This window comes from Melanerpes formicivorus, unplaced genomic scaffold, assembly GCF_026170545.1.
Source record: "Melanerpes formicivorus ecotype bairdi unplaced genomic scaffold, bMelFor1.0.p_v2 SCAF_274, whole genome shotgun sequence".
NCBI classification, from domain to species: Eukaryota; Metazoa; Chordata; class Aves; order Piciformes; family Picidae; genus Melanerpes; species Melanerpes formicivorus.
The window spans coordinates 205,001-215,000 of NW_027142626.1; positions in this window are offsets into that span (position 1 = coordinate 205,001).

Sequence of the window (10,000 nt, forward strand, 5' to 3'; positions counted from 1 at the left end):
CTGACGCGGCTAGTTCCCTCGCGTGCGCACGCAAGCACACGCTTCCCGACTCCACGCGGCCACAGAGGCCGGCTGGGGCTCCCCCGCCCCCGAGGCCGGCCCCTGGCTGCCAGATCCCGGGCACGATTCAGGCAGCAGCAGCGGAAGCGAGCGATACCGACACGCCCGGCGGGGAGAAGGCCCTCGTCTCTCTCCCCGCCTTGCCACGGGAGCACCGGGACGTGCTAGAGGAGACAGCGACCCGCGGAAGCGGGGCGCGCCCCCGGCACGCCAGGACCTTAGAGCCGGGGCGGCTCGCTCGGCAGCGGGCGGGGGTACGGGCCACAAAGCCGCCCTTCTCAGGCTAGAGGTTTCATTTAGGGAGGAACCCTCGGGGACCCCACCCGGGCAGGTGAGGCCTCACGCGCGGCGCCGCTTTTAGCCCCTTTTAACTTTCGCGACGCCGCCGCCTCGCTCTCGGCTCGGCCAACCCCCGCCACACGCAGCTGCTCGCGGCCGGCACCCGCGGGTACCCGGAACCGAGGACGACACCGGCGCCTCACGCGTTTTAGGACACCTGAAAACTCACGGGGCCACGCAGCAGTCACAAAGCCGGTTGCGGTAGACCGGTCCCCGAACCCTGCCCCAGCGCCGGGGGGGAGGTGGAAAGGGGAGGATGCGGCAAGGCACGCGCCGGGCCGCTAACGCCACGGCTCCCCCCCGCTCGAGCCGCTCGGGGCTGGGGGAACGAGGACGACACCTCACACGCGACGGGAAGCGAAGTGGAAAGGAAGACCGCCCTTGCCCTGCCGGCCGGGGGCCCTTTCCGACGCGACCCGAAAGGCCTCATCGATCAACAAGGACAGAAGGAAAGGAAGCCAGCGGAGGCCCCACGGCCTCGCTCTTCTGGGACAGACACAGCCACGCGCACCCGCCACCGCCCTCGGGAGCAGCCAGCAGGCACGGGGCTCGGCGTGCGGGCAACACGCCGGAGGAGCAAACGGGGCGCCCTCCAGAGATGGGGGGGGGCAAGCTGCACCGGGCCGCACCGGCTCACAGGGCACCTCTGCCTCCCCGAAATGTGGGCTTGCATTTTCCCTCAAGCTGCACCGAGTTACATCTCCATCACGGGGCGCCCCTCTGGAGCCAGGAGGAAGCCGTGCTGGGGCACCGGCTTGCCCTCCTCCCCCCATGCCGGGCTCCATAGCGTACGAGTGGCCAGTCACCGCCGCTGGCTTTTCCCTTAGATGCCGTGCCCCCGCGGGCTGCGGCTTTGGCCATGGGGGGGAACCCCCGTGAAGAGGGTCCAGTGCTGGGAACTCTCTCTGCCCCTTACCGGGCTCTCTCTCGCCGTGCCTGGACGGGCTTGCTTTCCATTCTTGGCGGGACCGACGCCGGCACCACATCTCCCCGGCTTTCTCTGCCCCCGTGCCCCACCGGGCAAACTTCGCTTCGGGGGTTCCACACTTCGGCAGTGGCCGGCGCCAGCCACTCGTCAACTTTTTTTCTTTTCCCCGCTTTCGTTGCCGAGCCCGGGCTGGGCTCCGGCTCACGGACGAGCGAAACCCATCCAACACCGCTGAGGGTGCGCCAGCGGCCGCTCCAAACCGCCGCGCCTTTGTTCGGCCCCGCGGGTCCCCTCTCTGACCCGGGCGAAAGCCACCGAGAAGCCAGACGGACCCCTGCCCAGCCGCCTGGCGGGTGGCTTGGAGCAGCCGCTCGGCAGCGCTGCCCTGGGAGTGCTCGGCGTCGCTTGTTCCCTCATATACGGAACTGGAGGGCCGTCAGCTCCGCGAGCGCACAACCAGCCGACCTCCGCCCAGCGGCAGGTCGCAGAAATCACGCCGGCTTGTACGATGACGTAGGCGGAGGCAGAGCGCAACAGCGACCCCTTGGCGACAAGCGCGATCTCCGCGGAGAGCACGTCTACTCGCCGAGGGAGAGCACGTCTACTCGCCGAGGGAGAGCACGTCTACTCGCCCAGGGAGAGCACGTCTACTCGCCCAGGGAGAGCACGTCTACTCGCCCAGGGAGAGCACGTCTACTCGCCCAGGGAGAGCACGTCTACTCGCCCAGGGAGAGCACGTCTACTCGCCCAGGGAGAGCACGTCTACTCGCCCAGGGAGAGCACGTCTACTCGCCCAGGGAGAGCACGTCTACTCGCCCAGGGAGAGCACGTCTACTCGCCGAGGGAGAGCACGTCTACTCGCCCAGGGAGAGCACGTCTACTCGCCCAGGGAGAGCACGTCTACTCGCCCAGGGAGAGCACGTCTACTCGCCGAGGGAGAGCACGTCTACTCGCCGAGGGAGAGCACGTCTACTCGCCGAGGGAGAGCACGTCTACTCGCCGAGGGAGAGCACGTCTACTCGCCGAGGGAGAGCACGTCTACCTCCCGCCTGAGGGAGAGCACGGGGGGGGGGGGGACAAAGACAGGCGGCAGCAGCTTCGGTGAACGTCACCCGGGAGGCGACCGGGGCTGTCCCGGGGCAGTCCCGGGAAGCCGGCGTCCGACACAGGGAACCGTCAGCTGCCGGACCGGGGCGAATCCCCGCGGCCACGGCAGGGGTGGGGGCTCGAAGACAGCCGGCAGCCGCTTCGGTGAACGTCACCCGGGAGGAGACGGGGGCCCTCCCGGGACCGTCCCGGGAAGACGACGTTCGGCACGAGATCCCGGCCGCGGCCGGACCGGCTCGAAGCCTCGCGGTCCCGGCAGAGCCGGAGCCGCTCGCCGCCTCGGGCTCCCGGCCCCCTACAGATCCGGCGACTCGTTCGCGGGCGGCGGGGGGAGGCAGTGGAGGGGGTGCGGGGAGAAGCGGCAGCGGAGGCGGAGGGGGGGGGGGCTCGAAGACAGCCGGCAGCCGCTTCGGTGAACGTCACCCAGGAGGCGATCGGGGCCGTCCCGGGGCCGTCCCGGGATGCCGGCTTCCGGCACGGGGTCCCGGCCGCGGCCGGACCGGCTCGTATCCCCGCGGCTCCGGCAGGGGGGGGGGGGGCTCGAAGACAGCCGGCAGTCGCCTCGGTGAACGTCACCCGGCCGGCGACCGCGGCCGTTCCGGGGCCGTCCCGGGAAGCCTGCGACAGGCACGGGGTCCCAGCCGCGGCCGGACCGACTCGAAGCCCCGCGGCCCCGGCACGGGGGAGGCCCAAAGACTGGCGGCAGCCGCTTCGCTGAACGTCACCCGGCCGGCGACCGGGGCCGTCCCGGGGCCGTCCCGGGATGCCGGCATCCGGCACGGGGTCCCGGCCGCGGCCGGAGCGGCTCGAATCCCCGCGGTCCCGGCAGCAGCCGGAGCCGCTCGCCGTTCGGGCTCCCGGCACCCTACGGATCCGGCGACTCGTTCGCCGGCGGCGGGGGGGAGGCAGTGAAGGAGGTGCGGGCAGAAGCGGCAGCGGAGGCGGAGGGGGGGGGGGGGCTCGAAGACAGCCGGCAGCCGCTTCGGAGAACGTCACCCGGCCGGCGACCGCGGCCGTTCCGGGGGCCGTCCCGGGAAGCCTGCGACAGGCACGGGGTCCCGGCCTCGGCCGGACCCGCACTGGGTGCCGCCGCCTCGGGCTCTCGGGACGGTATGGATCCGCCGACTCGTTCGCCGGCGGCGGGGGGAGGCAGTGGAGGGGGTGCGGGGAGAAGCGGCAGCGGAGGCGGAGGGGGGGGGGGGCTCGAAGACAGCCGGCAGCCGCTTCGGTGAACGTCACCCGGGAGGCGACCGGGACCGGCCCGGGAAGCCATCGTCCGGCCCCGGATCCCGGCCGCGGCCGGACCGGCTCGAAGCCCCGCGGCCCCGGCACGGGGGAGGCCCAAAGACTGGCGGCAGCCGCTTCGCTGAACGTCACCCGGCCGGCGACCGGGGCCGTCCCGGGGCCGTCCCGGGATGCCGGCTTCCGGCACGGGGTCCCGGCCGCGGCCGGACCGGCTCGAATCCCCGCGGTCCCGGCAGCAGCCGGAGCCGCTCGCCGTTCGGGCTCCCGGCACCCTACGGATCCGCCGACTCGTTCGCCGGCGGCGGGGGGAGGCAGTGGAGGGGGTGCGGGCAGAAGCGGCAGCGGAGGCGGAGGGGGGGGGGGCTCGAAGACAGCCGGCAGCCGCTTCGGTGAACGTCACCCGGCCGGCGACCGGGGCCGTCCCGGGGCCGTCCGGGGATGCCGGCTTCCGGCACGGGGTCCCGGCCGCGGCCGGAGCGGCTCGAATCCCCGCGGTCCCGGCAGCAGCCGGAGCCGCTCGCCGTTCGGGCTCCCGGCACCCTACAGATCCGGCGACTCGTTCGCCGGCGGCGGGGGGAGGCAGTGGAGGGGGTGCGGGGAGAAGCGGCAGCGGAGGCGGAGGGGGGGGGGGGGCTCGAAGACAGCCGGCAGCCGCTTCGGTGAACGTCACCCGGCCGGCGACCGGGGCCGTCCCGGGGCCGTCCGGGGATGCCGGCTTCCGGCACGGGGTCCCGGCCGCGGCCGGAGCGGCTCGAATCCCCGCGGTCCCGGCAGCAGCCGGAGCCGCTCGCCGTTCGGGCTCCCGGCACCCTACAGATCCGGCGACTCGTTCGCCGGCGGCGGGGGGAGGCAGTGGAGGGGGTGCGGGGAGAAGCGGCAGCGGAGGCGGAGGGGGGGGGGGGGCTCGAAGACAGCCGGCAGCCGCTTCGGTGAACGTCACCCGGGAGGCGACCGGGACCGGCCCGGGAAGCCATCGTCCGGCCCGGGATCCCGGCCGCGGCCGGACCGGCTCGAATCCCCGCGGCCCCGGCACGGGGGAGGCCCAAAGACTGGCGGCAGCCGCTTCGCTGAACGTCACCCGGCCGGCGACCGGGGCCGTCCCGGGGCCGTCCCGGGATGCCGGCTTCCGGCACGGGGTCCCGGCCGCGGCCGGACCGGCTCGAATCCCCCCGGTCCCGGCAGCAGCCGGAGCCGCTCGCCGTTCGGGCTCCCGGCACCCTACGGATCCGGCGACTCGTTCGCCGGCGGCGGGGGGAGGCAGTGGAGGCGGTGCGGGGAGAAGCGGCAGCGGAGGCGGAGGGGGGGCGGGGGGGGACGATAGTGGCGGGGGGCGGGGGGTGCTCGAAGGCAGCCGGCAGCCGGTTCGGTGAACATTCGCCGGGGCGGGGGGGCGACCTGTCCGTGCCCGGGGCAGCCCCGGGAAGCCGGCAGCCAGCACGGGGTCCCGGCAGCACCTGTTCCCTGCCCTGGGACTTGCCGTGCCCGGCGGCCGGTTGCCGGGTGGGGGGAGCGATGAGAGGCGGGGCGCAGCGGCCGGGGCAGCGCCGGGCCGCAGCGGGGGGCTGGGCGGGTGGGGTAGGCGTCGAGCGGCAAGCCCTCGGCTGCAGCGAATGTTCGGCGGTGCGGGGCGGGGGGGGGACGGGACGACACGTTGGGGGCGCCGAGTCCGAGCCACCCCCGGCCCCAGGGGCGGCCGGAGGGGGAGGCCGGTGCCTGGCCCTGGGAGCTGCTGGGCGCCGGATGGCCGAGGGTGCGTCAGAAGCCGCCCGAGCGGTCGAGCAGGTCCTCCAGAAAGGCCTAGGGTGGCTTCGAGGGCCCCGGGAGCAGTCGAGGGAGGCCTCCAGGCAGGTCTGGAGTGGATGGGAGGCCTTCCAAAGCAGACAAGGGAGCCTGCAGAGCGTGCGGGGGAGGCTTCTGGTGCGGCCTGGGGTGGGACGGAAGCCTGCAGAGCGTGCGGGGGAGGCTTCTGGTGCGGCCTGGGGTGGCTGAGAAGCCTGCAGAGCGTGCGGGAGAGGCTTCTGTTGGGGCCTGGGGTGGCTGAGAAGCCTGCAGAGCGTGCGGGGGAGGCTTCTGCTGCGGCCTGGGGTGGCTGAGAAGCCTGCAGAGCGTGCGGGGGAGGCTTCTGCTGCGGCCTGGGGTGGCTGAGAAGCCTGCAGAGCGTGCGGGGGAGGCTTCTGCTGCGGCCTGGGGTGGCTGAGAAGCCTGCAGAGCGTGCGGGGGAGGCTTCTGGTGCGGCCTGGGGTGGGACGGAAGCCTGCAGAGCGTGCGGGGGAGGCTTCTGGTGCGGCCTGGGGTGGGACGGAAGCCTGCAGAGCGTGCGGGGGAGGCTTCTGGTGCGGCCTGGGGTGGGTCGGAAGCCTGCAGAGCGTGCGGGAGAGGCTTCTGCTGCGGCCTGGGGTGGGTCGGAAGCCTGCAGAGCGTGCGGGAGAGGCTTCTGTTGGGGCCTGGGGTGGCTGAGAAGCCTGCAGAGCGTGCGGGGGAGGCTTCTGCTGCGGCCTGGGGATGGCTGAGAAGCCTGCAGAGCGTGCGGGGGAGGCTTCTGCTGCGGCCTGGGGTGGCTGAGAAGCCTGCAGAGCGTGCGGGGGAGGCTTCTGGTGCGGCCTGGGGTGGCTGAGAAGCCTGCAGAGCGTGCGGGGGAGGCTTCTGGTGCGGCCTGGGGTGGGACGGAAGCCTGCAGAGCGTGCGGGGGAGGCTTCTGGTGCGGCCTGGGGTGGGTCGGAAGCCTGCAGAGCGTGCGGGAGAGGCTTCTGTTGGGGCCTGGGGTGGCTGAGAAGCCTGCAGAGCGTGCGGGGGAGGCTTCTGCTGCGGCCTGGGGTGGCTGAGAAGCCTGCAGAGCGTGCGGGGGAGGCTTCTGCTGCGGCCTGGGGTGGCTGAGAAGCCTGCAGAGCGTGCGGGGGAGGCTTCTGCTGCGGCCTGGGGTGGCTGAGAAGCCTGCAGAGCGTGCGGGGGAGGCTTCTGGTGCGGCCTGGGGTGGCTGAGAAGCCTGCAGAGCGTGCGGGGGAGGCTTCTGGTGCGGCCTGGGGTGGCTGAGAAGCCTGCAGAGCGTGCGGGGGAGGCTTCTGGTGCGGCCTGGGGTGGGACGGAAGCCTGCAGAGCATGCGGGGGAGGCTTCTGGTGCGGCCTGGGGTGGGACGGAAGCCTGCAGAGCGTGCGGGGGAGGCTTCTGGTGCGGCCTGGGGTGGGTCGGAAGCCTGCAGAGCGTGCGGGAGAGGCTTCTGCTGCGGCCTGGGGTGGGTGGGAAGCCTGCAGAGCGTGCGGGGGAGGCTTCTGGTGCGGCCTGGGGTGGCTGAGAAGCCTGAAGAGCGTGCGGGGGAGGCTTCTGGTGCGGCCTGGGGTGGCTGAGAAGCCTGAAGAGCGTGCGGGAGAGGCTTCTGGTGCGGCCTGGGGTGGCTGAGAAGCCTGCAGAGCGTGCGGGGGAGGCTTCTGGTGCGGCCTGGGGTGGCTGAGAAGCCTGAAGAGCGTGCGGGAGAGGCTTCTGCTGCGGCCTGGGGTGGCTGAGAAGCCTGCAGGGCGTGCGGGAGAGGCTTCTGCTGCGGCCTGGGGTGGCTGAGAAGCCTGCAGAGCGTGCGGGAGAGGCTTCTGGTGCGGCCTGGGGTGGGTCGGAAGCCTGCAGAGCGTGCGGGAGAGGCTTCTGCTGCGGCCTGGGGTGGGTCGGAAGCCTGCAGAGCGTGCGGGGGAGGCTTCTGCTGCGGCCTGGGGTCTCTGGGTGGCCTCTAGAGAGGTGCAAAAGACCCTCTGGGTTGGGCTGGGGTGGCTCTTGGACCCCTGCCACACAGTGGAGAGCGGCCTCCGGCCCGCCACCTGTGTCCCTGTGTGCCTGAGTGCCTGTGTCCCTGTGTCCCTGTGTCCCTGAGTGCCTGAGTGCCTGAGTGCCTGTGTCCCTGTGTCCCTGTGTCCCTGTGTCCCTGTGTGCCTGAGTGCCTGTGTCCCTGTGTCCCTGTGTCCCTGTGTCCCTGAGTGCCTGAGTGCCTGAGTGCCTGTGTCCCTGTGTCCTTGTGTCCCTGTGTCCCTGTGTCCCTGTGTGCCTGAGTGCCTGTGTCCCTGTGTCCCTGTCTGTGTACCTGTGTGCGAGAGTGTCCGGCACGCCACCCAGCGGCGGCGGGCAAGCAGGTAGGCGGGTGGGCGGGCCGGCGAGGGCCAGTGTGAGTTTGGGGGGTGGGAGGGGAGGCGGCAGCTGGAAGCGTCAGAGGAGGGGGCGTGGCTCCGGCTGGCCCCGGGAGCAGGTTCCCGGGACCGGGACCGGCTGGACCCGGCGAGTGGTTGATCCCGGGGCGGGGGGCAGAGGCGGCGGGAAGCGGCAGCTGCGTGTGCGGCGGGGGGGTGGAGGGCGAACCGCGGCGGGAAGCGGATGCTTCAGAGCAGGTTACGGGGGCGGGGACGGACGACACCACCTGTCCCCGCCCCGGGACGGGCTGGACCCGGCGCCCTGGACCCGGCGCCGTGTACCCGCCGCCGCCCCCGCCGCCGCCCCCCTCCGCCACCCCGGGACCCCGACGTTTTTTGGCGCCCGCGCCTTTTTTTGCTCCCCGCCTGCCCGCGCTGCCCCGGGCCCTCCCCCGGGGCGGGGCGGGAGGGAGGGAGGGACGGACGGACGGGTAGCCGGGGATCTCCGAGCGCGCGCCACCAGACCGAGGCGGGTCCCGGCGGCGGCGGCGGCGGCGGCAGCAGCAAGCGACGGCGGGGGGGGCAGGCTAGGGAGAGAGGGGGAGCGGCATGCGGTAGGGCTGGGGGGTTTGTTTCGGGGGGGAGGGGTGGGGGGGGGGTGGCAGCGGTCAGCGAGAGCGGGGAGAGGGGGAGCGGCATGCGGTAGGGCTGGGGTGTTTTTGGGGTGGGGGCGTTGGGGGGATTAGCGGGCGGGCGGGCAGCCCAGCCAAGCGGCAAGCCGGGGGGCGGGCGAGGGCGGCTTTAGGGCCGGAGGAGCGGAGCGCAACCTCCCCCGTGCAGGCTACAGCGTGGAGAGCAGCAAGTTTTTGGGGACGGGGGACGACGGACGGGAGGGGCAGCGGCGAGAGGCTAGCTGCGGCAAGGGGCACCGGCACGGCCGCCCTAACAGCGCCGCCTCGGTCGCAGGGGTTAGAGAGCAGCCGGGCAGCCCGCGTCGCGATCCCCCCTCCAGGGGACAATGTGGGAAGGGGAAGCCGCGGCGGCTTTGGCGGGGGGTGCCCAGCTGCTAGCGGCTTCGGGGGGCAGTTAGCGGCGGCGGGGCGGGGGGAGATGGGTCGCGGCAGCGGCAAGAGATAACGGCGGGCGGGGGGGCTCCGTGCAAAGCGGTAACGGGAGCCGGGGGGTGTGGGGAGCTGGGGGTGGCAGCAGCGGCAAGAGGCAACGTCGGGAGGGGGGGCTCCGCGCAAACCGGTAACGGGGGCCGGGGGGTGTGGGGGGGGGCGGTGGCGGCCGCGGCAAGAGGCAACGGCAGGCGGGGGGGGCTCCGCGCAAACCGGCAGCGGGGGGGGGGGGCGGGGGGTAGCGGCAAGAGGCAACGGCGGGAAGGGGGGGCTCCGCGCAAACCGCTAACGGGAGCCGGGGGGTGTGGGGAGCTGGGGGTGGCAGCAGCGGCAAGAGGCAACGTCGGGAGGGGGGGCTCCGCGCAAACCGGTAACGGGGGCCGGGGGGTGTGGGGGGGGGCGGTGGCGGCCGCGGCAAGAGGCAACGGCAGGCGGGGGGGCTCCGCGCAAACCGGCAGCGGGGGGGGGGCGGGGGGTAACGGCAAGAGGCAACGGCGGGAAGGGGGGGCTCCGCGCAAACCGGCAGCGGGGGGGGGGCGGGGGGTAGCGGCAAGAGGCAACGGCGGGAAGGGGGGGCTCCGCGCAAACCGGCAGCGGGGGGGGGGGCGGGGGTAGCGGCAAGAGGCAACGGCGGGAAGGGGGGGCTCCGCGCAAACCGGCAGCGGGGGGGGGGGCGGGGGTAGCGGCAAGAGGCAACGGCGGGAAGGGGGGGCTCCGCGCAAACCGGCAGCGGGTGGGGGCGGGGGGTAGCGGCAAGAGGCAACGGCGGGAAGGGGGGGCTCCGCGCAAACCGGCAGCGGGGGGGGGGCGGGGGGTAGCGGCAAGAGGCAACGGCGGGAAGGGGGGGCTCCGCGCAAACCGGCAGCGGGGGCGGGGGGGGAGGCGGTCAGGAGCGGGGGGAGATTTCTAGAGATGCCGGCAGACCTTCTCCCCGGAGAACAGCGCTGTTGAAGAAAAGACTGCTTCAGAACACAACCTTTAATGAAAGACGCTCGATGAAAACAACACTTAATAAAAGAAGGTTTCATGCCGACTGCCTCTCTTCATTTACGCCGCCGCGGGGGGGGGGGGGTTGGGGGGGGGGGGGGGGGGGGTT